We start from the raw sequence: 27650 nt of genomic DNA on the forward strand, positions 1-27650 counted from the left end.
TTTCCCAATTTCTGCTAGTCCTCTAATAGGAGCAGATGTCTCTGAAAATTCCTGCTTGAGCTGAAGGTGATATAAATACTGGCGTACTTCAGTTGACTGCAAAAATGTTTTTGTTCCAAATGTACATTTATATTCTCCAGCCTAATTGAAAGTATTTAATTCTACCACAGTGTAAATTTCAGATGGCTCTAAGGAAACCTTTTGTATAAAGATAGTTGAGGATGAAATATTCTGAATATGATTTTGAAAAAATAAGTCACTCATCTCTGAATCATAAAACTTAGTTTTAACTTCAAATGGTGAGAAGAATGAAAATAAACACAATTTTCTTAAAAACACATTTCCTCCCCACTGTTGAATAGATACTGAACCCACAGGAGCAACTCTTCATATGGCTGTTACTTTCTCATGGATAACATCATTAATACAAAAATTGGATGCAAGTTCTTCCACAGTAGCCAGGGAGACTGATAGGTGTAAAGGTTGAATATTTGTCTGAAGGTTAGTGTTTGTAATATGAGTTTTACAACTTAATTGAAATTTCTGGGAATTCTCACATAAGTAGAATTATTTATCCTCTCAAAACATAGTTCTAAGGATTTATGATGAATTCAACCTTTCCCCCATTTGTTGACATTGCTAGTGGAGGGTCACTTGTCATGAGTTGGTTTGAGAAATTACCAGGTAAATTACTATCTTCACATGTGAATGAAAAGTTGGTGAACCAATTATGGTTAGTAGACAGAATCATTTTGAATGTCAGAAAGATCTCCTGTAGGGATGAATTGCTTTCCACTTGACCACAATTTTGCCCCAATGTCTTAAAAAAGCAATTGGGATTTAGTTTTAATCAGGTATGGCAGGATGACAGACACAGAGACAACTGCTCTTGAAAGAATCGTTTATTACTTTTGACCTAAAATAAACTTCCAGTTATTACTCCAGGTAAAATGTGTTTATTTATGATCAGCAAAGAGTTACCTACAAGACCTTCTAGAACTAACACCCAAAAAAGATGTCCTTTTCATCACAGGGGACAAGAATGCAAAAGTAGGAAGGCAAGAAACACCTGGAGTAACAGGCAAATTTGGCCTTGAATGAATGAAGCAGGGCAAAGGCTAATAGAGTTCTGCCAAGAGAATGCACTAGTCATAGCAAACACCCTCTTCCAACAACACAAGAGAAGACTCTACACATGGACATCACCAGATGGTCAACATTGAAATCAGATTGATTCTATTCTTTGCAGCCAAAGAAGGAGAAGCTCTATACAGTCAGCAAAAACAAGACAGGGAGCTGAATGTAGCTCAGATCATGAACTCCTTATTGCCAAATTCAGACTGAAACTGAAGAAAGTGGAGAAAACCACTAGGCCATTTAGGTATGACCTAAATCAAATGCCTTATGACTTCCCTGGTGGCTCAGAGGTTAAAGCTTCTGCATGCAATGCGGGAGACCTGGGTTCGATCCCTGGGTCGGGAAGATACGCTGGAGAAGGAAATGACAACCCACTCCAGTGTTCTTGCCTGGAGAATCCCATGGACTGAGGAGCCTGGTGGGCTACAGTCCACAGGGTCGCAAAGAGTCGGACATGACTGAGCGGCTTCACTTTCACTGTGACTATACAGTGGAAATGAGAAATAAATTTAAGGGACTAGATCTGATAGACAGAGTGCCTGATGAACTATGGATGGAGGTTCATGACACTGTACAGGAGACAGGAATCAAGACCATCCCCAAGAAGAAGAAATGCAAAAAAGCAAAATGGCTGTCTGAGAGGCCTTACAAATAGCTGTGAAAATAAGAGAAGCAAAAAGCAAAGGAGAAAAGAAAAGATATAAACATCTGAATGCAGTTTCAAATAATAGCAAGGAGAGATAACAAAGCCTTCCTCAGCGATCAATGCAAAGAAATAGAGGAAAACAATAGAGTGGGAAAGACTAGAGATCTCTTCAAGAAAATTAGAGATACCAAGGGAACTTTTCATGCAAAGATGGGCTCAATAAAGGACAGAAATGGTATGGACCTAACAGAAGCAGAAGATATTAAGAAGAGGTGGCAAGAATACACAGAAGAACTGTACAAAAAAATCTTCATTACCCAGAAAATCACGATGGTGTAATCACTCACCTAGAGCCAGATATCCTGGAATGTGAAGTCAAGTGGGCCTTAGGAAGCATCACTACAAATAAAGCTAGTGGAGGTGGTGGAATTCCAGTTGAGCTATTTTAAATCCTAAGAGATGATGCTGTGAAAGTGCTGCACTCAATATGCCAGCAAATTTGGAAAACTCAACAGTGGCCACAAGACTTAAAAAGGTCAGTTTTCATTCCAATCTCAAAGAAAGACAATGCCAAAGAATGCTCAAACTACCGCACAATTGCACTCATCTCACGTGCTAGTAAAGTAATGCTCAAAATTCTCCAAGCCAGGCTTCAGCAATATGTGAACTGTGAACTTTCAGATGTTCAAGCTGGTTTTAGAAAAGGCAGAGGAACCAGAGATCAAATTGCCAACATCACTGGATCATAGAAAAAGCAAGAGAGTTCCAGAAAAACATTTATTTCTGCTTTATTGACTATGCCAAAGCCTTTGACTGTGTGGATCACAATAAACTGTGCAAAATTCTGAAAGAGATGGGAATACCAGACCACCTGACCTGACTCGAGAAACTTATATGCAGGTCAGGAAGCAACAGTTAGAACTGGACATGGAACAACAGACTGGTTCCAAATAGGAAAAGGAGTACATCAAGGCTGTATATTGTCACTCTGCTTATTTACCTTATATGCAGAGTACATCATGAGAAACTCTGGGCTGGAAGAAACACAAGCTGAAATCAAGATTGCTGGGAGAAATATCAATAACCTCAGATATGCAGATGACACCACTCTTATGGCAGAAAGTGAAGAAGAACTAAAGAGCCTCTTGATGAAAGTGAAAGAGGAGAGTGAAAATGTTGGCTTAAAGCTCAACATTCAGAAAACGAAGATCATGGCTTCTGGTTCCATCACTTCATGGGAAATAGATGGGGAAACAGTGGAAACAGTGGCTGACTTTATTTTTCTGGGCTCCAAAGTCACCACAGACGGTGATTTCAGCCATGAATTTAAAAGATGCTTACTCCTTGGAAGGAAAGTTATGACCAACCTAGACAGCATATTAAAAAGCAGAGACATTACTTTGCCAACAAAGGTCCATCTAGTCAAGGCTATGGTTTTTCCAGTGGTCATTTATGGATGTGAGAGTTGGCCTATAAAGAAAGCTGAGTGCAGAATTGATGCTTTTGAACTGTGGTGTTGGAGAAGGCTCTTGAGAGTCCCCTGGACTGCAAGGAGATCCAACCAGTCCATCCTAAAGGAGATCAGTCCTGGGTGTTCATTGGAAGGACTGATGTTGAAGCTGAAACTCCAATACTTTGGCCACCTGAATCAAAGAGCTGACTCATTTGAAAAGACCCTGATGCTGGGAAAGATTGAGGGTAGAAGGAGAAGGGGGCGACAGAGGATCAGATGGTTGGATGGCATCACTGACTCAATGGACATGGTTTTGAGTGGATTCTGGGAGTTGGTGATGGACAGGAAGGCCTGGCCTGCTGCGGTTCATGGGGTCACAAAGATTCAGACACGACTGAGTGACTGAATTGAACTGAACTGAACTGAAAGAGTTGTCATTTGAGATCTGCAGCCATAGTGAGTTATACACAAGTTCCCATACAGAAAGGAAAGGAGAACATTTTAATAGAAGGGGAAAGGAAATTTGGAGAGTTACAGCAAACAAAGTTCATGTTTTCTTATAGGCTGAATTGTTCCAGGAAAGAAGATATCTTCCTTCCTGTCATTCAACTTTCCTACCATTGTAGGACACAAGTCCCCCTTCTGGCCTGTCAACTTTATTTAACAGGTTTCTGCTTCTTCTTTTTTTTTTTTTATATGTATTTATTTAAGCTTTTCTTTTCCTAGTTTTTTTAACTGAAGTATAGTTGATTTACAATGTTGTGCTCAAGTAGGATAGGAAGGAAAAGAGAAAGTGCTTCTGGGGATGTTATCAATATTTGCAATGCGATATCAGTGCTGTAAACTTTGCATATATCTTGTTTGTATGCTTGGGGGAGGCCTGTGTGAGTGTTGTTGTAACTTTTATTGAGGAGTCTCAAATGAATACAGATACTCCAGGAAAATTTTCACTTATGGTATGCCAAATCTTCCCTTTCCTGTCACTTTAAAACACTTTCAGAGATTTCATATTTCTTCTCTGAGTTTAAAAAATTGTTCAGAGCTGGTTACAAGAAAAGAATAAAATGAATGAAAAAGTCAGGTGAACCATCCCATAGATAGCAATTATGCAATCTGGAAAAGAATGTAAGAAAACAAATATTTAAAAGTACTTGAAAGCATCCAAAAGCAGGCAGAGGTCAAGGAGAGTTTTGTTTTGTTTTGTTTTGTTTTTGAAAACGGCAATGGAGAAGGGGTAAGAGTTGAGACTCTATGGTTTTCTCTTTTTTTATCATTCTCTGTAGAAAAGACGTATTTTATTAATTCTCAAGTTCCTTAGAAGATTAATAATAAAAGCTTAGTACATATAATCAACAAGTCCAACTGTGGGTCCCACAGAAAAATCAAATGAGTTTAAGGTGAGTTTGCTTCTTTTTCATCTGATTCACCATCCATAACCTTTTCTACGCCTTCTACTTCTGGAATATAAAACTGCAGCATGTTCTGAATTCCATTTTTCAGAGTAATGATTGAACTGGGGTAGCTGGTACAAGAACCTTGGCGTTTCAGCTGTACGATGCCATCTTCAAAGCGTTTATAGACTACATCTCCTCCATCTTCCTGCACAGTTGGCCCTATTCTAGTATCTAACAATTCCTTAATCATTGCCACAACTTCATCATCATCTTCAAATCCTGATTCTTCTAAAGGTGTTTCCTCAGTAACTAAAGGTAAGCCAGATGCAAAGAACCCATAATTGTAGCATAGATATCTGGTTTCAGTAAATTCCAGTCTAATTCTTCATTTTCTTTTGTATCAGTGATGAAATCTGGTCCAAAAAAGACACTTTTTCTCCCTCAATCCTAAATAATTGCCTAGCCAGAGGGGAGCAAAATGCTATAGCTGGTGGGGGAAAATCCATGGTCCTTGTCTCAAGAACTGGTTTTCCTGGAATAAACTTTATACTGTTGGGATTTGGGGTATCTTGTGTTTGAACAGACATGTATCTCACTGAATTACATAAGGTTTCAGGGAGTGGGAAAAGCGGTCTTTGGGCAAACTGATGCATAAGCTGTTTCTTAATGGATTCATCACATCACAAAAAAACACATGGCAGGGGCAGCAGCTCCCCAGCCCAGGCTGGCCACCGCTGCCATCTTAGTCCAAGTGTGCAGGAATAGGACAGGCCTCTCTCCTACCCACTCCCCTGTCTTCCAAATCTATGGTTTTCTTATTGTAGTGTTAGTGGCACAGTCATGTCTGACTCTTTGCAACCCCACGGATTGTAGCCTGCCAGGCTCTTCTGTCCATGGGATTCTCCAGACAAGAATACTGGAGAGGGTAGCCATTCCTTTCTCCAGGGGATTTTCCCAACCCAAGGATCAAACCCAGGTCTCCCACATTGCAGGCAGATTCTTTACCATCTGAATCACCAAGGAAGCCCATATAATTTATATATTTATATAAATATATTATATTAAGAATATATATATGTTCTTTTTCAGATTCTTTTCCATCACAGATTATGACAAGATATTGAATACTGTTCCTTGTGCAATAGAGTTGTTTTTTGTGGTTTATCAGCAAAGTCGTATGGGGCTTTTTTGCAAGCCCATGGACTGTAGCCTTCCAAGCTCCTCTACCCACAGGAAATCCAAGGCAACCCACTGGAGTGGGTTGTCATTTCCTTCCCCAGTGTTCATCCTAACCCAGGGATCAAATCTCCATCTCCTGCATTAGCTGGCAGATACGTTTACACTGAGCCACCTGGAAAGCCCCATGCTATAGAGTAAGCACTTGCTATTCATCTATTTTATATATGAGTGTGTGCTAAGTTGCTTCAGTCATGTCCACCTATTTGCAACCCCATGGACTGTAGCCCACCAGGCTCCTCTGTCCATGGGATTCTCCAGGAGTAAGTTGCCATGCCCTCCTCGAAGGGACCATCCCAACCCAGGGATCGAACCTACATCTCTGAAAACTCCCGCACTGGCAGGTGTGTTCTTTATCACTAGTGCCACCTGGGAAACCCATTTTATATATAGTAGTATTTATCTGTCAATCCCAAATTCCACTCCCCCTGGCCCCTTTGGTAAACATATATTAGTTTTCTGTGTCTTTAAGTCTGTTTCTGTTTTGTAAATAAGTTCATCTGTATCATTTTTTAGATTCCACATATAAATGATATCATGTGATATTTATCACTCTCCCTCTGAATTACTTTACTTAGTATTATAGTTTCTAGTGTCATCCAAGTCTTGCTGCAAATGGCATTATTTTATTGTTTTATCTTTCTAATATTCCATTGTGTGAGTGTATATGTTGCATTTAGTCGCAAAGTCATGTCCAACTTTTTGCAACCTCATGGACTATAACACACCAGGCTCCTATGTCCTACATTGTCTCCTCGAGTTTGCCCAGGTTATTGTCCATTGAGTCGATCATACCATCCAGCCATCTCATCCACTGCTGCCCCCTTCTCCTTTTGCCTTTGGTCTTTCCCAGCATCAGGGTCTTTTCCAACGAGTCTGCTCTTCTCATCAGGTGGCCAAAATATTAGAGCTTAAGCATCAGTCCTTCCAACAAATATTCAGGGTTGATTTCCTCTAGAATTGACTAGTTTGGTCTCCTTGTTGTCCAAGGGATGCTCAAGAGTCTTAAGCAGCATCACATTTCAAAAGTATCAGTTCTTCAGCACTCAGACTTCTTTATGGTCCAACTCTTACATTCGTACATAACTACTGGAAAAACCATAGCTTTGACTATATGGACCTTTGCTGGCAAAGTGATGTCTCTGCTCTTTTAATACACTGTCTAGGCTTCTCATAGCTTTCCTTCCAAAGAGTACTGTCTTTTCTTTTTTTTTACTTTACAATATTGTATTGTTTTTGCCATACATCAACATGAATCTGCCACGGTGTACACGTGTTCCCAATCCTGAACCCCCCTCCCACCTCCTTCCCCATACCATCCCTCTGGGTCTCCCAGTGCACCAGCCCCAAGCATCCTGTATCCTGCATCGAACCTAGACTGGCGATTCATTTCTTATATGATATTATACATGTTTCAATGCCATTCTCTCAAATCATCCCACCCTTGCCCTCTCCCATAGTGTCTAAAAGACTGTTCTATACATCTGTGTCTCTTTTGCTATCTCACATACAGAGTTATCATTACCATCTTTCTAAATTCCATATATTAGCATTAGTATACTGTATTGGTGTTTTTCTTTCTGGCTTACTTCACTCTGTATAATAGGCTCCAGTTTCATCCACCTCATTAGAACTGATTCAAATGTATTCTTTTTAATGGCTGAGTAATACTCCATTGTGTATATGTACCACAGCTTTCTTATCTATTCATCTGCTTATGGACATCTAGGTTGCTTCCATGTCCTGACTATTATAAACAGTGCTGTGATGAGCATTGGAGTACATGTGTTTCTTTCAATTCTGCTTTCCTTGGTGTGTATGCCCAGCAGTGGGATTGCTGGGTCATAAGGCAGTTCTAGTTCCAGTTTTTGAAGGAATCTCCACACTGTTCTCCATAGTGGCTGTACTAGCTTGCATTCCCACCAACAGTGTAAGAGGGTTCCCTTTTCTCCACAGCCTGTCCAGCATTTATTGCTTATAGACTTTTGGATAGCAGCCATTCTGACTGGTGTGAAATGGTACCTCATTGTGGTCTTGATTTGCATTTCTCTGATAATGAGTGATGTTGAACATCTTTTCATGTGTTTGTTACCCATCTGTATGTCTTCTTTGGAGAAATGCCTATTTAGTTCTTTGGCTCATTTTTTGATCTGGTCATTTATTTTTCTGGAATTGAGCTGCAGGAGTTGCTTCTATATTTTTGATATTAACTCTTTGTCAGTTGCTTCCTTTCCTATTATTTTCTCCCATTCTGAAGGCTGTCTTTTCACCTTGCTTATAGTTTCCTTTGTTGTGCAGAAGCTTTTAATTTTAATTAGATCCCATTTGTTTATTTTTGCTTTTATTTCCAGTATTCTGGGAGGTGTGTCATAGAGGATCCTGCTGTGATGTATGTCGGAGAGTGTTTTGCCTATGTTCTCCTCTAGGAGTTTTATAGTTTCTGGTCTTACATTTAAATCTTTACTCCATTTTGAGTTTATTTATGTGTATGGTGTTAGAAAGTGATCTAGTTTCATTCTTTTACAAATAGTTGACGAGTTTTCCCAGCACCACTTGTTAAAGACATTGTCTTTAATTCATTGTATATTCTTGTCTCCTTTGTCAAAGATAAGGTGCCTATAAGTGTGTGGATTTATCTCTGGGCTTTCTATATTGTTCCATTGATCTATATTTCTGTATTTGTGCCAGTACCATACTGTCATGATAACTGTGGCTTTGTAGTAGAGCCTGAAGTCAGGCAGGTTGATTCCTCCAATTGCATTCTTCTTTCTCAAGATTGCTTTGACTATTCGAGGTTTTTTGGATTTCCATACAAATTGTGAAATTATTTATTCTAGCTCTGTGAAAAATACCGCTGGTAGCTTGATAGGGATTGCATTGAATCTATAGATTGCTTTGGGTAGTATACTCATTTTCAATTCTTCCAATCCATGAACATGGTATATTTCTCCATCTATTAGTGTCCTCTTTGATTTCTTTCACCAGTGTTTTATAGTTTTCTATATATAGGTGTTTAGTTTCTTTAGGTAGATATATTCCTAAGTATTTTATTCTTTTTGTTGCAATGATGAATGGAATTGTTTCCTTACTTTCTTTTTCTACTTTCTCATTATTAGTGTATAGGAATGCAAGGGATTTCTGTGTATTGATTTTATATCCTGCAACTTTACTATATTCATTGATTAGGTGTAGTAATTTTCTGGTGGAATCTTTAGGGTTTTCTATGTAGAGGATCATGTCATCTGCAAACAGTGAGAATTTTACTTCTTTTCCAATTTGGATTCCTTTTATTTCTTTTTCTGCTCTGATTGCTGTTGCCGAAAATTCCAGAACTATGTTGAATAGTAGCGGTGAAAGGGGGCACCCTTGTCTTGTTCCTGACTTTAGGGGAAATGCTTTCAATTTTTCACCATTGAGGATAATGTTTGCTGTGGGTTTGTCATGTATAGCTTTTATTATGTTGAGGTATGTTCCTTCTATTCCTGCTTTCTGGAGAGGTTTTTTTTTTTTTTTTTTTTTTTAATCATGAAAGGATGTTGAATTTTGACAAAGGCTTTCTCTGCATCTATTGAGATAATCATATGGCTTTTATTTTTCAGTTTGTTAATGTGGTGAATTACATTGATTGATTTGTGGATATTGAAGAATTCTTGCATCCCTGGGATAAAGCCCACTTGGTCATGGTGTATGATCTTTTTAACGTGTTGCTGGATTCTGATTGCAGGAATTTTATTAAGAATTTTTGCATCTATGTTCATCAGTGATATTGGCCTGTAGTTTTCTTTGTTTGTGGCATCTTTGTCAGGTTGTGGTATTAGGGTGATGATGGCCTCATAGAATGAGTTTGGAAGTTTACCTTCCTCTGCAATTTTCTGCAAGAGTTTGAGTAGGATAGGTTTTAGCTCTTCTCTAAATTTTTGGTAGAATTCAGCTGTGAAGCCGTCTGGTCCTAGGCTTTTGTTTGCTGGAAGATTTCTGATTACAGTTTCAATTTTTGTGCTTGTGATGAGTCTGTTAAGATTTTCTATTTCTTCCAGGTTCATTTTATTGGCATATAATTGCTGATAGTAGTCTCTTATGATCCTTCGTATTTCTGTGTTGTCTGTTGTGATCTCTTCATTTTCATTTCTTATTCTTTGATTTGATTTTTCTCCCTTTCTTCCTTCATGAGTCTGACTAAGGGTTTCTCAATTTTATTTATCCTCTTAAAGAACCAGCTTTTAGCTTTGTTGATTTTTGCTATGGTCTCTTTTGTTTCTCATTTATTTCTGCCCTAATTTTTAAGATGTCTTTCCTTTTACTAACCCTGGGGTTCTCCATTTCTTCCTTCTCTAGTTGCTTTAGGTGTAGAGTTAGGTTATTTATTTGACTTTTTTCTTGTTTCTTGAGATATGCCTGTATTGCTATGAACTTTCCCCTTAGCACTGCTTTTATAGTGTCCCACAGGTTTTGGGTTGTTGTGTTTTCATTTTCATTTCTTTCTATGCATATTTTGATTTCTTTTTTTATTTATTCTGTGATTTGATGGTTATTCAGAAGTGTGTTGTTCAGCTTCTATATGTTGAAATTTTTAATAGTTTTTCTCCTGTAATTGAGATCTAATTTTAATATATTATGATCAGAAAAGATGCTTGGAATGATTTCAATTTTTTTTTTTTTTTTTTTTTTTTTTTTTACTCTGCTTCTTTAGTGGATACTGTTTCTTTTTTTTTTTTTTTTTTTTTTTTTTTTTACTCTGCTTCTTTAGTGGATACTGTTTCTTTTTTTTTTTTTTTTTTTTTTTTTTTTTTTATTTTATTTTTATTTTTTTTTAATTTTAAAATCAAGGCTAGATGTATGGCCCAGGATGTGATTTATCCTGGAGAAGGTTCCATGAGCACTTGAGAAAAAGGTGAAATTCATTGTTTTGGGGTGAAATGTCCTATAGATATCAATTAGGTCTAACTGGTCTATGTATCATTTAAAGTTTTTGTTTCCTTGCTAATTTTCTGTTTAGTTAATCTGTCCATAGGCATGAGTGGGGTATTAAAGTCTCCCACTATTATTGTGTTATTGTTAATTTCCCCTTCCATGCTTGTTAGCATTTGTCTTACATATTGTGGTGCTCCTATGTTGGGTGCATATATCTTTTAATTGTTATATCTTCTTGGATTGATCCTTTGATCATTATGTAGTGGCCTTCTTTGTCTCTTTTCACAGCCTTTGTTTTAAAGTCTATTTTATCTGATATGAGTATTGTTACTCCTGCTTTTTTTTTTTTTTTTTTTTTGGTCTCTGTTTGCCTGGAATATCTTTTTCCAGCCCTTCAATTTCAGTCTGTATGTGTCCCCTGTTTTGAGGTGGGTCTCTTGTAGACAACCTATATAGGGGTCTTGTTTTTGTATCCATTCAGCCAGTCTTTGTCTTTTGGTTGGGGCATTCAACCCATTTATGTTTAAGGTAATTATTGATAAATATGATCCCGTTGCCATTTACTTTATTGTTTTGGGTTCGAGTTTATACACCCTCTTTGTGTTTCCCGTCTAGAGTAGATCCTTTGGCATTTGTTGGAGAGCTGGTTTGGTGGTGCTGAATTCTCTCAGCTTTTGCTTGTCTGTAAAGCTTTTGATTTCTCCTTCAGATGTGAATGAGATCCTTGCTCGGTACAGTAATCTGGGCAGTAGTTTATTTTCTTTCATCACTTTAAGGATGTCCTGCCATTCCCTCCTGGCCTGAAGAGTTTCTATTGAAAGATCAGCTGTTATCCTTATGGGAATCCCCTTGTGTGTTATTGCTTGTTTTTCCCTTGCTGCTTTTAATATTTGTTCTTTGTGTTTGATCTTTGTTAATTTTATTAATATGTGTCTTGGGGTGTTTCACCTTGGGTTTATCCTGTTTGGGACTCTCTGGGTTTCTTGGACTTGGGTGATTATTTCCTTCCTCATTTAAGGTAAGTTTTCAACTATTATCTCCTCAAGTATTTTCTCATGGTCTTCCTTTTTGTCTTCTTCTTCTGGGACTCCTATAATTCGAATGTTGGAGCATTTCATATTGTCCTGGAGGTCTCTGAGATTGTCCTCATTTCTTTTAATTTGTTTTTCTTGTTTCCTCTCTGATTCATTTATTTCTACCATTCTATCTTCTACTTCACTAATCCTATCTTCTGCCTCTGTTATTCTACTATTTGTTGCCTCCAGAGTGTTTCTGATCTCATTTATTGCATTATTCATTATATATTAACTCTTTTTTATTCCTTCTAGGTCCTTGTTAAACCTTTCTTGCATCTTCTCAATCCTTGTCTCCAGACTATTTATCTGTGATTCCATTTTGATTTCAAGATTTTGGATCATTTTCACTATCGTTATTCAAAATTCTTTATCAGGTAGATTCCCTATCTCTTCCTCTTTTGTTTGGTTTGGTGGGCATTTATCCTGTTCCCTTACCTGCTGGGTATTCCTCGGTCTCTTCATCTTGGTTATATTGCTGCGTTTGGGGTGGCCTTTCTATATTCTGGGAATTTGTGGAGTTCTCTTTATTATGGAGTTTCCTCACTGTGGGTGGGGTTGTATCAGTGGCTTGTCAAAGTTTCTTGCTTTGAGAAGCTTGTGTCGGAGTTCTGGTGCTGGGTTTCATCTCTCTGGAGTGCAATGAAGTGTCCAGTAATGAGTTATGAGATGTCAATGGTTTTGGAGTAACTTGAGCTGCCTGTATATTGAAGCTCAGGGGTGTGTTCCTGTGTTGCCTGAGAATTTGCGTGATATGTCTTGCTCTGGAACTTGTTGGCTCTTGGGTGGTGCTTGGTTTCAGTGTAGGTATGGAGGCATTTGATGAGCTCCTATCAATTAATGTTCCCTGGAGTCAGGAGTTCTCTGATGTTCTCAGGATTTGGACTTAAGCCTCCTGCTTCTGGTTTTCAGTCTTATTTTTACAGTAGCCTCAAGACTTGTCCATCTGTCACTTCCAAGGTGGTTTCCTCTTTTTTAGCATTTTCTGTTTACTGGTCTCTTCAGTGTCTATACAGCACCTATGATAAAACATCTAGGGTAGAGATGCAAAGTTTCTCCACATTGAGGGACACCCAGAGAGGTTCACAGAGTTACATGGAGAAGGGAAGAGGGAGGGGGGAATTAGAAGTGACTGGAATGAGATGAGGTGGGATCAAAAGAGGAGAGAGCAAGCTAGCCAGTAATCACTTCCTTATGTTCGCTCCACAGTCTGGACGGCTCAGAGATGTTCATGGAGTTATACAGAGAAGAGGAGAGGGAGGCCGAGGTGGCCAGGAGGATAAAAGAGGGAAATGAAAAGGAGAGAGACAGATCCAGCCAGTAACCAGTTCTCTAAGTGTTCTCTACCGTCTGGGACACACAGTGGTTCACAGAGTTGGGTAGAGAAGAGAAGGGAGAAGGAGGAGACAGAGGCAACCTGGTGGAGAAAAAGGAGAGTCAAAAGAAGGAAAGAGCAGTCAAGCCAGTAATCTCACTCTCAAGTAAAAATGGGTACTGAAGATTGGCTTTTTAAAGGTACAAAATTGATAACAAATACCAAAAAGCAAAGATTAAAAATCTAGAGGAAAGGTTGGATTTTCAAAAATACAATATTCAAGAAAAGAAGAAGAAGAAGAAGAAAAAAAAACAAAGTCACAAGAATATTAAAAAACAACAACAACCACAAAAAAATATATATGGTGTTTGCTTTAAAAATAGGGTCTTTTTTTTTTTGAAAAGTAATAGTAGGTTATAAAAATAAAAATTAAAGGAGAAATAGAGGACTTAAAAATTTAAAAAATGTTAAAAAAAAGAAGAAGAAAAAGAAAATAAAAAACAAACCAAAAAGAAGAATGATTGTAAAAATAGTAAAGATATATCTGGGACTTTCTCTGGTGTTGTTGTGGGCATTGTGGGGTCAGTTCATTTTCAGATAGTTCCTTGGTCTGGCTTATATTTCTCAAGATCTATAGGCCCCTTCCTATGTAGTCTGTACTAACAACAGGGTTTTAATCTATTGCACCTGTCACTTCCAAGGCAGTTCTCTCTGTTTTAGCTTCTTCTGTTTGCTTGTCTCTTCAGTGTCTGATTTCCACCCTGACACAAGGGGGGCGGTGGTGGACACTTTTTTTTAGGCTCACTTGTTCAGTCACGCTGTGGGGAGGGAGGGATGCTGCAAACAAATAACACTGGCCTGTGCTCACAGTGTCTCAGCCATGCTGGGCCTGCCCCCACTCACAGTGCACACTGCTCAGGCTCTAGGTTGCTCTGCCGGGAACCGTCTGAGGCCAACACTGGGCTGCATGCACCTCACTGGTCTAAGCCGCTCAGGCTCAGGCACTCAGGTAGTTCTCAGAGGCACAGACTCCATTGGGCCTGCGTTTTGAGCCCTTCCCAGGTCCGAGTAGCTCAGGTGTTTGGCAAGCACAGTTGCTGCGACTTATCGCCTTTTCTGTCCCTGCTGTTCAGTTTTCTGGGTGTACAACTGGCGCCCCTTCTCAGGCGGATGGTGACTGTTTTTGAAGACAATGATCTGCTCTTCTGGGTGCCTGATGTCCTCTGCCAGCGTTGAGAAGTTGTTTTGTGGAATTTACTCAGCGTTCAAATGTTCTTTTGATGAATTTGTGAGGGAGAAAGTGATCTTTCCATCCTATTCCTCCGCCATCTTAGGACCGCCCCATAGAAGGAAATTTCTAATGGAAAAGGAAACATAGGGAATAATTGCTAATGGCATGGAGTTTCTTTTTAGAAAGATTAAAATGTTCTAGAATTAGATAGGGTTAGTGATTACACAACTCTGTGAATATGCTCGAAACTACTAAATTATATATATGAAAATGAAACGTTTATAGCATAGGAATTGTATCTTTATAAAAATGAGTCATTTAAAAAATTATTATATTTATTTTATGTTGAAATGATAATATGTTGGCTATATTCAGTTAAATAAAATATAAAATTAAAATTAAAAAGAACAATTACATCAGCATCATAGCAATATGAAATGCTCTCTTTGTGTCTTACTTGCAATCTGAGACTCATTTCATAACTCAATGAAGATTTCTTTATCTAGTGCACCAGGATTCCAGAGAGTTCTACATATCCATACATCTAAAGGAGGGTGGACTGGAACACATGGAGGAGGTAGAACAAGGGGAACAACAGAAGTGATGGCTATGGCCTCAGTTCCCCTGTTGTGGTGACTGAGCCACAGCCCTAAAGAATCTGGTAGGAGCAGGAGAGGTGCCCCAGACAACTCCAGCCTCCTGGTCGTAGATGTACCCACAGCCGCAGGGAACCAGGCAACAGCAGCAGGAAGGCCTGTGACCTAATCCTTCCAGCTTCAGATTTGCGTGTGATTCTGGCTACCCCTTCCACAGTTGTGGAGCACATAAACTCGACTACCTTGGACTCAGCAGAGGTATCCATGACCTCAGCTCCCAACTAAACTTCTCTCTTACCCCACAGCAGTGGAGTCAGTGACCCAGGTGACACTAGATGTGCTGAAAGACACACCTCCCTAGGCAATGACACCAGTGACAGCAGCAACATTGATAGTAGCAAGGAACCAATGACCTGGGAGGCATAAAGAGTAATGAAAAGGGCACCAAACAACAGCTCTGAAAGAGGCAGTGGAAGGTGAAATGTGATAATCCTCAAAAATATCCGGAGGCAGCTCAGGTAAAGAAATTAAAAACTTGTGCTACATTGCCATCTACTGAAAAATAAAAAGAAAAGCCTGTAATTGATAATCCTGAATTTCTAGAATCAAGTAAAACATTTTTACCTACAGAAAAAAAGTGTTTGTTGCTTCAAAGATATCAACAGAGATAAAACTCATCAAGGACCACAAAAAAACATGGTAGCATGGTATCATGAAAAGAAAATGGCAATTCTTCATGAACCAAATATACAGTCACAGAATATTGCAATCAAACTGATACAGAATGCAAAATAGGTATCATGAAGAAATTCAAGGAGATACAAGGAAATGCAGAAAGACAGTTCAAGAAGCTCAGAAATAAAATTAGTAATCAAAAGGAATATTTTACCAAAGAGATTGGAATTCCAAAAAAGAACCAAACATAAATTCTTCTAGAGCTGAAGAACTAAAAAAATGAGACAAAATATGCATAAGAAAGCATTGGAAATGGAACAGATCACATGGAAGAATTGTAAGCTTGTAGATAAAAATCTAGAAAAGATACAGTAGAACAGGGGAGAGAAGAAAGATCTAAAAGATATTAATAAAGTCTATAAGAATTATCTCATTGCATTAGGAAGGATAATGATAATGAATTTCCCAGAAAGAGAAGGGAGTAAAAAGAGAGGAGAGAGTTTGTTTTGAAAAATAATAGCTGAGAACTTCTGAAACTCGGGGAAGAAACTGAATATGCAAGTTAATGAAGCTAAGGAGAATGCTGGGTTATCTCAATACAAAAAGACTTTCTTCAAGAAACACTATATTAAAATTATCCAAAGTCAATGACAAAGACATAATTTTTTCTATTTTTTTATTTTTTTACTTTTTAATTTTCACAGTGTTGTTTTTGTTTCTGCCATACAACAACGCGAATCAGTCATATTTATACATATATGTCCTCCATCTTGAACCTTCCTGCTTTCTCCCCATCCCATCCCTCTAAGTCATCACAGAGTGCCAGACTGGGCTCCCTGTGTTGTACAGCAATTTCTCCCCAACTATCCACTTTACACATGATAGTGTATATATATTGATGCTACTTTCTCCATTCATCCTACTCACTCTCTCCCCTACTGTATCCACAAGTCAATTCTCTACATCTGCATCTCCATCCTTTCCCTGCAAATAGATTCATCAATCCTATTTTTCTAGATTTCATATGTGCATTGATATACTATATTTGTTTTTCTTGTTCTGACTTACTTCACTCCGTATAACACATTCTAGGCTCATCCACCTCACTAGAACTGACTCAAGTTAATTCTTTTTTAAGGCTGAGTAATATTCCATTGTATATTTGTGGAAATGTGACCTGATACAGCTATTATTTAGAACAGTATGGAGATTCCTTAAAAAAAAAAAAACTAGGAATAAATATACCATATGACCTGGCAACACCACCACTGGACATATACCCTGAGAAACCCATAACTGAAAAATACACATGTACCTCAATGTTCATTGCAGCACTATTTACAATAGCCAGGACATGGAAGCAACCTAGATGTCCAACAACAGATGAATGGACAAAGACATATTTTTAAAGACAGGGGGAAAAGGATGGTAACCTACAAAAGAACCCAATTAGGCTCTTAGCTGACTTCTCAGCAGAAACTGTACAGTCCAGGAGGATGTGGAATGATATTCTCAAAATGAAGTGAAGTGAAGTGAAGTGGCTCAGTTGTGTCTGACTCTTTGTAACCCCATGGACTGTACCTTACAAGGCTCCTCTGTCCATGAAATTTTCCCTACAAGAGTACTGGAGTGGGTTGTCATTTCCTTCTCCAGGGATTCTTCCCGACCCAGGGATCGAACCCAGGTCTCCCACATTGCAGGCAGACACTTGACCGTCTGAGCCACCAGGAAAGCCTAAACCACTGAAAGGTAAAAATCTTTCACCCTAGAATACTCTATTTAGCAAAGTTGTCCTTCAAATGTAAAGGAGAAATAAACATTTTCATAGATAAACAAAAGCTGAAAGAATTTTGTTTTCTGTCAAACATCAACATGAATCAGCCATAGGTGTACATATGTTCCCACCCCTTGAACCTCCCTCTCATTTCCCTCCCCATTCCACCAAACAAAATTCTGTAAAGCAATTATCCTCCAATTTAAAAATAAAGAAAATTTTTAAAGAAGCTTAAAGAGTTTGTCACCACTAAGACTTGCCTTACAAGAAATGTTGAGAGTTGGTCCAAAGATCGAGGAAGAATAGGAGGGGGAGACCACTTTCTCCCCCTCAAATACATGAAAAGATCATCTGCATGTGGAACAACTTCCACAAAACAAATTCTGAATGCTGGCAAAGGACTCCAGATACCCAGAAAGACAAACTAATCTCTTTGAAATGAAATAAGACGAAGGATAAAGATGTAAAGAGAGACAAAGGATTTAGAGATGGACCCATCCTGGGAAGGGAGTAGTGAAGGAGAAGTTTCCATACAGTAGCAAATCCTTTCACAGGTGGAGTCAGTGGGGAACTTTGGGGCAGCATAACAACAACAACAAGTCACCGCAGAATTCGTGCCAAATGGCAATTACCAGTGGAGAAGCAGCTCATACGCTCATGTCTGCCCACAGTGAGTGGGGGCTGGGTGCAGAGGCATGGGCTGCATCATTGGTCCTTAGGGTAAGGACTGATATTGAATGCCCTGAGGACACACTGAGGGGAGTAACATGACACAGCAACCCAAACCTTGGGAAGGCCAGAGAGACAAAGGAAAACAAAGGACCTTTCCAACAGAACGGCTCTGATACCACAGTGTGTCTCCTGGCGCACTCACAAAACAAAGGGTTGTGCCCTAGCAAATACCAAAGGAAAGCAAGCTGGCTCCCATTTACAGCCCTCTCTGGATGCAGAGAGGCAAGTGCTCAAGAGAGGGGGAAGGTAAGGTGCTGCTGCAATCTTAACCCCAGAGACTACATCTCCTGCCAAGCTGTGAGCAGAATGCCAGTTGCTAACCATGTCTTCCTGGGATCCTGAGCAGTTCATATCTGCCAGAAGTGTCAGAGCCTGAGACAGCTCCTCTGAGCAGACGCATGGCCCGCCTGGGACTGTGTGCTCGTGGTGCACCTGGGAGCTTGAGTGGCTTGGACATGGGAAGTGCACAAGATGCACAGCTCACCTGGGACTGTGCCCTCGAGGAGAGAGTCTGAGCAGCTTGAGCCTGGGAAGTACATGAGATGCACAGCCCACCTGGGGCTGGGCCCTCGTGGAGCACCCGGGAGCCTGAGTGGCTTTGACATGGAAAGTTCACTCTGCCTAGGGCTGTGGCAGCCAAGTGTGGTCCATCCACATGCTATGAGTGCTCCCCACACATGCCAGTGGTGTTTGTTTGTAGTGTCCCTCCCTCTGCATGGCACAACTGAGCAAGTGAGCCTGCATAAATGGACACTTTCATCCCCTCATGTTAAGGTGGAGATTAGACACTGAAGACACTGGCAAGCAGAAGAGGCCAGCCCAAGCAAAGAAAAGAAGGGGAACTGCCCCAAAAGTGGCAGATGTAACAGATTAAAATCCTACAGTTAAGCTGAGACTGTGCACTTGAGGGTCAACTATAGACTTTGAAAACAAGTACAAGCCAGAACATGGGCTTATCTGACACTGAACTAACTGCACGATATAGATATAGATATAGATATAGATATATTTTAGTTTTTGTGTTCAATTTTGTTTTGCTTTTTCTGTATGGTACTTTTGAGAGTCTAATCTCTATTCTAGGTTTTAATTTTTACATTTTGATATTTGTTATTAATTTTGTACCTTTAAGATTATAACTTTTAGTATCCATTTTCACATAGGGATTTGATTACTGGCTCAGTTACTTACTTCCCTTTTGACACTCCCTTTTCTCCTCCTGATCACTTCTATCTCCCTCTTCCCACTTATATTTTCTATATAACTCTGTGAATCTCTTTGTGTGTTTCTGACTGTGGAGAGTTGTTTCACCATTAACCTAGAGTTTTTGCCTTCAGTTCTGTGTGGACAGAGAATCTTGAGGTTACTGTCAGAGGGAGACCCAAACCTAGAGGCAGGAGCCTCAACTCCAGAACTTTGTACCATCAAAGAACGCCAGACCCCAGGGAACATTAATAGATGAGAGCCCATACACTGAGACCAAGTTCCACCCAAAAGCCAGCAGGCTCCAGTAAAAGACACCCCACACTAATCCTCCAGAAAAATAGGAACACAAACCTGAACATTAAAAGACAAATTGCCCAACGCCATACCAAACCCAAAGACTGCTCAAGACTCACTACTGGACACTGCATTGACCTCCAGAGAGATGAGATCCAGCTCCATCCACCAGAACACAGACACAAGTTGCCCCAACCAGGAAACCTTCACAAACAACTGGTCCAAACTGTACCCACAGCAAGCAGACTCCACTGTTAAGAGGAACTACAACTCTCCAACCTGCACAAAGGAGACAATGAACACAGTAGGCTAAAGAATAATTAAAAGTCAGAGAAATATTCAGCAGGTGAAGTATCATGATGAAAAACCACCAAACAAAGCAAAAGAGGAGGTGATAAGGGAGTCTACCCAAAAAAGAATTCAGAATAATGATATCAAAGATGATCCAAAATCTTTGGGAAACAAAATGGAGTTACAGGCAAGTAGACTAGAGACACGGATTGAGAAGAAGCAAGAAATGTTTAACAAGGACCAAGAAGAAATAAACAGTGGTCAATCAATAATGAACAATGCAATAAAGGAGATTAAAAACACTTTAGAGGGAACAAGCAGTAGAGTAACTGAGGCAGAAGAAAGCATAAGTGAGTTGTAAGATAGAATGATGAAAATAAGTGAGTCAGAGTGGGGAAAAAATAAAAAGAAATGAGGACAGTCTTAGAGATCTGGGACAATGTTAAATGCTCCAATATTTGAATCATAGGTGTCCCAGAAGAAGACAAAAGGAAAAGGCATGAAAATATTTGAGGAGATAACAGTTGCAAACTTTCCTAAAATGGGGAAAGAAATATCCACTGGAGTCCAAGAAGTCCAGAAGAGTCTTACAGGATAAGCCCAAAGAGAAACATGGCAAGACACATACTAATCAATGAAGAAAAATTAAACACAAAGAACAAATATTATAAGCTGCAAGGGAAAAACAACAAACAACATACAAGGGAATCTTCGTAAGGATAACAGCTGATCTTTCGTAGAAACTCTGCAGGCCAGAAGGGAATGGCAAGATATACTTAAAGTGATGAAAGAGAAAAACCTACAACCAAGATCACTCTACCCAGCAAGGATTTCATTCAGATTCAAAGGAGAAATCAAAAGCTTTACAGACGAGCAAAAGCTGAGAGAATTCAGCACCACCAAACCCACTCTTCAACAAATGCTAAAGGATCTTCTCTAGACAGGAAACACAGAAAAGGTTTATAAAAACGAATCCAAAACAGTAAAATAAAGAGCAATGGGATCATACTTTTCAATAATTACCTTAAATATAAATAGGGTAAATGCTCCAACCAAAAGACAAAGACGGCCTGAATGGATACAAGACTCCTATATACACTGTCTATAGGAGACCCACCTCAAACCTAAGGACACATACAAACTGAAAGTGAAGTGTTGGAAAAAGATATTTCATGCAAAAGAAAGTGGGATGGCAATACTTCAGTTCAATTCAGTCACTCAGTCGTGTCCGACTCTTTGCGAGCCCATGAATTGCACCACGCCAGGCCTTCCTGTCCATCACCAACTCCCAGAGTTCACTCAGACTCATGTCCATCGAGTCAATGATGCCATCCAGCCATCTCATCCTCTGTCGTCCCCTTCTCCTCCTGCCCCCAATCCGTCCCAGCATCAGAGTCTTTTCCAATGAGTCAACACTTTGCATGAGGTGGCCAAAGTACTGGAGTTTCAGCTTCAGCATCATTCCCTCCAAAGAAATCCCAGGGCTGATCTCCTTCACACTGGACTGGTTGGATCTTCTTGCAGTCCAAGGGACTCTCAAGAGTCTTGTCCAACAACACAGTTCAAAAGCATCAATTCTTCGGCACTCAGCTTTCTTCACAGTCCAACTCTCACATCCATACATGACCACTGGAAAAACCATAGCCCTGACTAAACTTACATAAGGTAAAGTAGTCTTTAAAATAAAGCTCTTATAAGAGACTAAGAAGGACAATACATAAAGACCAAGGGATCAGTCCAAGAAGAAGATACAACAATTATAGATATATATGCACCCAACATAGGAACACCACAATACATAAAGGCAAATGCTAACAACCATTAAAGGGGAAATTGACAGTAACACAATAATAGTGGGGGACTTTAATACCCTACTGACACCAAAGGACTGATCATTCAGACAGAAAATTAAGAAGGAAAAACAAGCTTTAAATAATACATCGTACCAGTAAGACCTAATTGATATCTATGTGGCATTCCACCCAAAAACAATGAATTTCACCTTTTTCTCAAGTGCACATGGAACATTCTCCAAGATAGATCACCTCCTGGGCCACAAATCTAGCCTTGGTAAATTTCTAAAAATTGAAATTGTTTCAAGCATCTTTTCTGATCACAATGCTATAAGATTAGATATCAACCACATTAAAAAAAAAGTATAAAAATCACAAACATACGGAGGCTAAACAACATGCTTTTGAATAACCAAAAGAAAACTGAAGAAATAAAAAATTCAAAATATGCATAGAAACAATTATAATGAAAACATGACTACCCCAAACCTATGGGATTCAGTAAAAGCAGTGCTAAGAGGGAATTTCATAGCAATACAAGTCTACCCCAAGAAACAAGAGAAATGTCAAGTAAACAACCTAATTTTACACCTAAAACAAATAGAGAAGACCCAAAAAGCCTTCAGTGTTAGTAGAAGCAAAGAAATCATAAAAATCAGAGCAGAAACAAATGAAAAGGAAATGAAGAGGTTATTGCAAAGATCAACAAAATTAAAAGCTGATTCTTTGAGAAGATAAACAAAATAGACAAACCATTAGCCAAACTCATCAAGAAAAAAGGGGAGAAGACTTCAATCAATAAAATTACAAATGAAAATGGAGAAATTACAACATACATCCCCAAAATACAAACGACTACTATGAGCAACTATATGCTAATAAATGGACAACTTGAAAGAAATGGACAAATTCTTAGAAGAGTATAAACTTCTGAGAGAGTCAATTCCTAGGCAGGTTGATAAGAAATCTGAGGTCCCCAAGGAGGAGAAAGGGGTCTGGAATTCTCAAGGAGGAGGAAAGAACAAACTTTTTAATTTAAATTTTATATTTTATTTAACTGAATAAAGCCAAATGTTATCATTTCAACATAAAATAAATATAATAATTTTTAAATTATTCACTTTCATAAAGATACAATTCATATGCTATAAACTTACCATTTTCATATGTATAATTTAGTAGTTTTGAGCATATTCGCAGAGTTGTGTAGTTATTAACCCTATCTAATTCTAGAACATATTAATCTGTTATCTTAAAATGTATATTATTGGAGTGAGTCTGGTAAGATCTTTCTATTGTTAGTTCTAATCCTGTCATCTTAAAATATAAATTGTGGGAGTGGGTCTAGTAAGATCTTTACAATCTTGAGACATTCTTTTGATTTATTGCAATAGCCAATTTAAAAAGTATATAGCTCCGTTGCTAAGACTAGTGAGTGGGGCATTCTCCATACCCCTTCTGATGTCTATGTCAGAAGCTTTTTCTGTCCCTTTTTATACTTTAATAAGACTGTGAGACACTAAAGCTCTTGAGGGATCAAGCCTGGTCCCTGGTTCCAAAGGTAAATCTTCTTCTTCAGAGATCACAAATTTGACACCATTCACCGTAAGCTATTGCTTCCAAAACTGAAACAGGAATAATACCATATTAAGACATTGAAGGATAAAAACCATATTATTATCTCAATAGATGTGGAGAAAGCCTTTGACAAAATTCAACATCCATTTATGATTAAAAAAAAAAACCTCTCCAGAAAGGAGGAATGGAAGAAACATACCTCAACATAATAAAAGTCATGTACAACAAACTCACAGCAAACATTATCTTCAATGGCAAAAAACTGAAGGTATTTCCTCTAAGATCAAGAACAATACAAGGGTGCCCACTCTCTCCACTACTATTCAACATAGTTTTGGAAGTCCTAGCCACAGAAACCAGAGAAGAAAATAAAATAAAATAAAATAAAAGCAATCCAGATTGGAAAAGAAGTAAAACTCTCACGGTTTGCAGATGACATGATTTTCTACATAGAAAACCCTAAATTGCCACCAGAAAGCTACTAGAGCTAATCAATGAATATAGTAAAATTGCAGGATATAAAATTAATACACATAAATGCCTTGCATTCCTATTCACTAACAATGAAAAGTCAGAAAGAGAAATTAAGGAAACAATTCCATTCACAGTTGCAATGAAAAGAATAAAATGTTTAGGAACAAATGTACCTAAAGAAACAAAAAACCTATATATATAAAACTATAAAACACTGATGAAAGAAACCAAAGCCCACACAAATAGGTGGAAAAATATACCATGTTCATGGATTGGAAGAATCAATATAGTGAAAATGAGTATGGTCCCCAAAGCAATCTATAGATTGAACACCATCCCTATCAAAATACCAATGGTATTCTTCACCAAACTAGAACAAATAATTTCATAATTTGTATGGAAACACAAAAGACCCCAAATAGCCAAAGTAACCATGAGAATGAAGAATGGAATTGGAGGAATCAACCTGCCTGACTTCAGACTATACTATAAATCTACAATCATCAATACAGTATGACAGTGGCACAAAGAGATATAGATCAATGTAACAGAATAGAAAGTCTAGAGATAAATCCAAGCACCTATGGACATATTACCTTTGAAAAAGGAGGCAAAAATATACAATGGAGAAAAAGCAGTCTCTTCAACGAGTCATGCTAGGAAAACTGGTCAACTATGTGCAAAAAAATGAAACTAGAGCACTTTCTAACACCATACACAAAAAAAACTCAAAATTAATTAAATACCTAAATGTAAGATCAGAAACTATGAAACTCTTAGAGGAAAACATAGGCAAAACACTCTCTGACATAAATCACAGCAAGAACCTCTATGACCCACTTTCCAGAATATTGGAAATAAAAACAAAAATAAATGTCACCTAATTAAACTTAAAAATGAAGAAAACTATAATCAAGGTGAAAAGACAGCCCTCAGAATGGGAGAAATGATAACAAATGAAGCAACTGACAATTAATCTCCAAAACATGCAAGTAGCTCTTGCAGCTCAATACTAGAAAAATGAACAACTCACTCAAAAAGTGAACAAAAGATATAAACAGATATTTCTCCCAAGACATACAGATGGCTAATAAACATGAAAAGATGCTCAATATCACTCATTATTGAAGAAATGCAAATCAAAATCACAAAGAGGTATCATCTCATGCTGGTCAGAATGGCCATAATCAAAAAGTCTACAAAAAATGCTTTCCTGGGGAATCACATGAACAGAGGAGCCTGATGGGCTACAGTCCACAGGGTCGCAAAGAGTCAGATATGACAGAAGCAACTTAGCACACAGCACACACAGCAGGGCCATGTGAGGTGGTGTGTTTTGGATGTCTGTTGATGACTGGGTTTGTGTTCTTGACTTGTCATTTCAGTGAGGCATCCTGCACTGGGTGTTGCAGGCAATTAGGTGGTTCCAGGAATTGGATACAAGTGGAGGCCTCTGGGGGTGTTCACAGTGATTAATCCTCCCTGAGGTCAAGAGTTCTCTGGTGGTATAGTGTCCTGGACTCAGTGCTCCCACTCCTGAGGTTCAGGCTGGATATCTGTTCAGGGAACCAAGACCACACCAGCTGTTTGTTATGGCAATAAAGGGGATTAAAACAAAGAAGCAAAAAAGAAGAAGAAGCAAAATCCAAACCCCAGGCAAGTAGTAAAAGAACAATCAGACAAAAATAAAAACAAAGGGACATACACACGCACAGGCACATACACACACACACATATTCACAAATGAAACCAAAACAGATCAAAGAAAACAAAGTAGTAGAGAGCAAAGGACACCAAAAATGACATCAACCAATTAAAACAAAACTAACTAAAACACAAAGCAGAAAACAAGATTACAGCAGAGTGCCCACTGATGAATAAAGCAAAGCAAACAAAACAAGCAAATAAATATGAAAAACTGAAAAAATAGAAAAGCAAAGCTAAATAGAAATATATTTAAAAGATCTATATGTAGTAACAAAAAACTAAAACAAGAAAAGAAAAAACACAGAACTACAGAAAGCCAAATAGAAGTAGAAATATAGAAAAGTGATTAAAAAAATTGTGATTTTAAAAATTCCCAAAAGCCTAAACAGAGATAATAATAAAAACAACAACCAAAGCCAGAGAAAAAAAGAAAAAATCTAAAACTACAGAATAAGTCAAAATATAAGAATATAATAAATATTTTTCTCAGATCTTAGCTGTCACCATCCTTTTCCCCACTGTGAGCCATAGCCCACCTTTACTTCCCTAGGATGCCCTCCAGTACTGAGGAGGGCTGGTCTCTGGACCTGCGGTAGGGACAGTTTCAACTCTAATCTGGTCATACTCCTCCAAGTGCTTGCCTCCAACGCCCACAGCTTCCAATGCTAGATCATTTTTAACACTTACTGTCTGCTTATATATTCCATACACAGAGTCTACCTAGTTGCTCCTGTGGATTTAATCTGCAGCTTATACAGCTGGTGGAAAGGTTTTTGATCCTCTTCTGTAATCTCTCCACCTGTGAAGCTCAATTTGTCTTTTATCTCCACCTCTGCATGTGGGTCATACGTAAGATTTTCCTCCTGAGGCTGCCATGGAGGACTTGAGTCTGCCCCAGTGAGGACCAGGTGTGGAGGTGGTGCAGCTGCTTGGATCATGGGGACTCCAGCAGCACCAGTTGCTCAAGAAAGCCAGTAACTACAGGTGCAGGAGTTACAGCACTATTAGTATAGTTTTCTAGGGTCTGGCAGCTCTGCCCCAGTTTGGTGGTGGTTTAGTCACTAAGCCATGTCTGACTTTTCTGACCCCCACGGAATGTAGCTTGCCAGGCTCCTCTGTCCATGGAATTCTCCAGGTAAGAGTACTGGAAGGGGTTGCCATTTCCTTCTCCAGGAGATCTTCCCAACCCAGGAATTGAACCCAGGTCTCATGCATTGCAGGCAGATTCTCTAACAACTGAGCTATGAGGGAACCCCCTGCCCCAGTTTGGACTAAGCATATAGGTATTGTGGCTGCTTGGATCATCAGGACACCAACAGTGCCAGGTGCACAGGGAAGCCAATGGCCACTGATGCAGGAGATATGGAGCTATTAGGATTCTTTTCTAGCCTCTAGCAGCTGTCACTAAAAAGGCCTCTCTGACTGGTCCTTCTCTATTGCTTGGAACAGCAGGCACTCATAGGGCCATCCTCGCTGGGGTCTCTTTCTATTGATCAACTGCTGGCACCAGCATTTGGAGAGAGAGAAGTTACTGTGATGGCTCCACCCCATGTATGACTAAAGCAGTAGTGCTCTGCCTCCATGGCTGCCTTGCTTTTCTCCAAAGGCATTCTCTGCCATGGATTTCTTCCCTCCTGTCCCCGTAGGCCATCTCCCTACAGTCAATAGCAGTCCTTGTGTCCTCGCTCTGGAATTTGTATCCAACCCTCATGCTTCAGCTCCCATCTGCTATGCATTCCGTTGGGTTTGTGTCCCTGTCTGGGGAGACAAAGATACATGCAGCAAGAGAAAAACAGAAAACCCCTACAATGCTACCAGTTGATTTCTCTGTAGAAACTTAAGTAGAAGACACATATTGATTAAAACTAAAAGGATAGACAAAGGTATGTCATCCTGCTGCTGCTGCTAAGTCGCTTCAGTAGTGTCCAACTCTGTGCGACACCATAGACGGCAGCCCGCCATGCTCCCCCATCCCTGGGATTCTCCAGGCAAGAACGATGGAGTGGGTTGCCATTTCCTTCTCCAATGCATGAAAGTGAAAAGTGAAAGGGAAGTCGCTCAGTCATGTCTGACTCTTAGCGACCCCATGGACTACAGCCTACCAGGCTCCTCCATCCATGGGATTTTCCAGGCAAGA

At 39.1% G+C, this 27650-nt stretch overlaps 1 pseudogene; it reads right to left on the minus strand.

Annotated features, from left to right (window-relative positions):
• Positions 1-4628: 4628 nt before the first annotated feature.
• On the minus strand, positions 4629-5371 carry LOC128070457 (NFU1 iron-sulfur cluster scaffold homolog, mitochondrial-like; annotated as a pseudogene).
• Between the last annotated feature and the right edge of the window lie 22279 nt (positions 5372-27650).

The sequence above is a fragment of the Budorcas taxicolor genome, chromosome X, assembly GCF_023091745.1.
Source record: "Budorcas taxicolor isolate Tak-1 chromosome X, Takin1.1, whole genome shotgun sequence".
In the NCBI taxonomy this organism is placed as follows: domain Eukaryota; kingdom Metazoa; phylum Chordata; class Mammalia; order Artiodactyla; family Bovidae; genus Budorcas; species Budorcas taxicolor.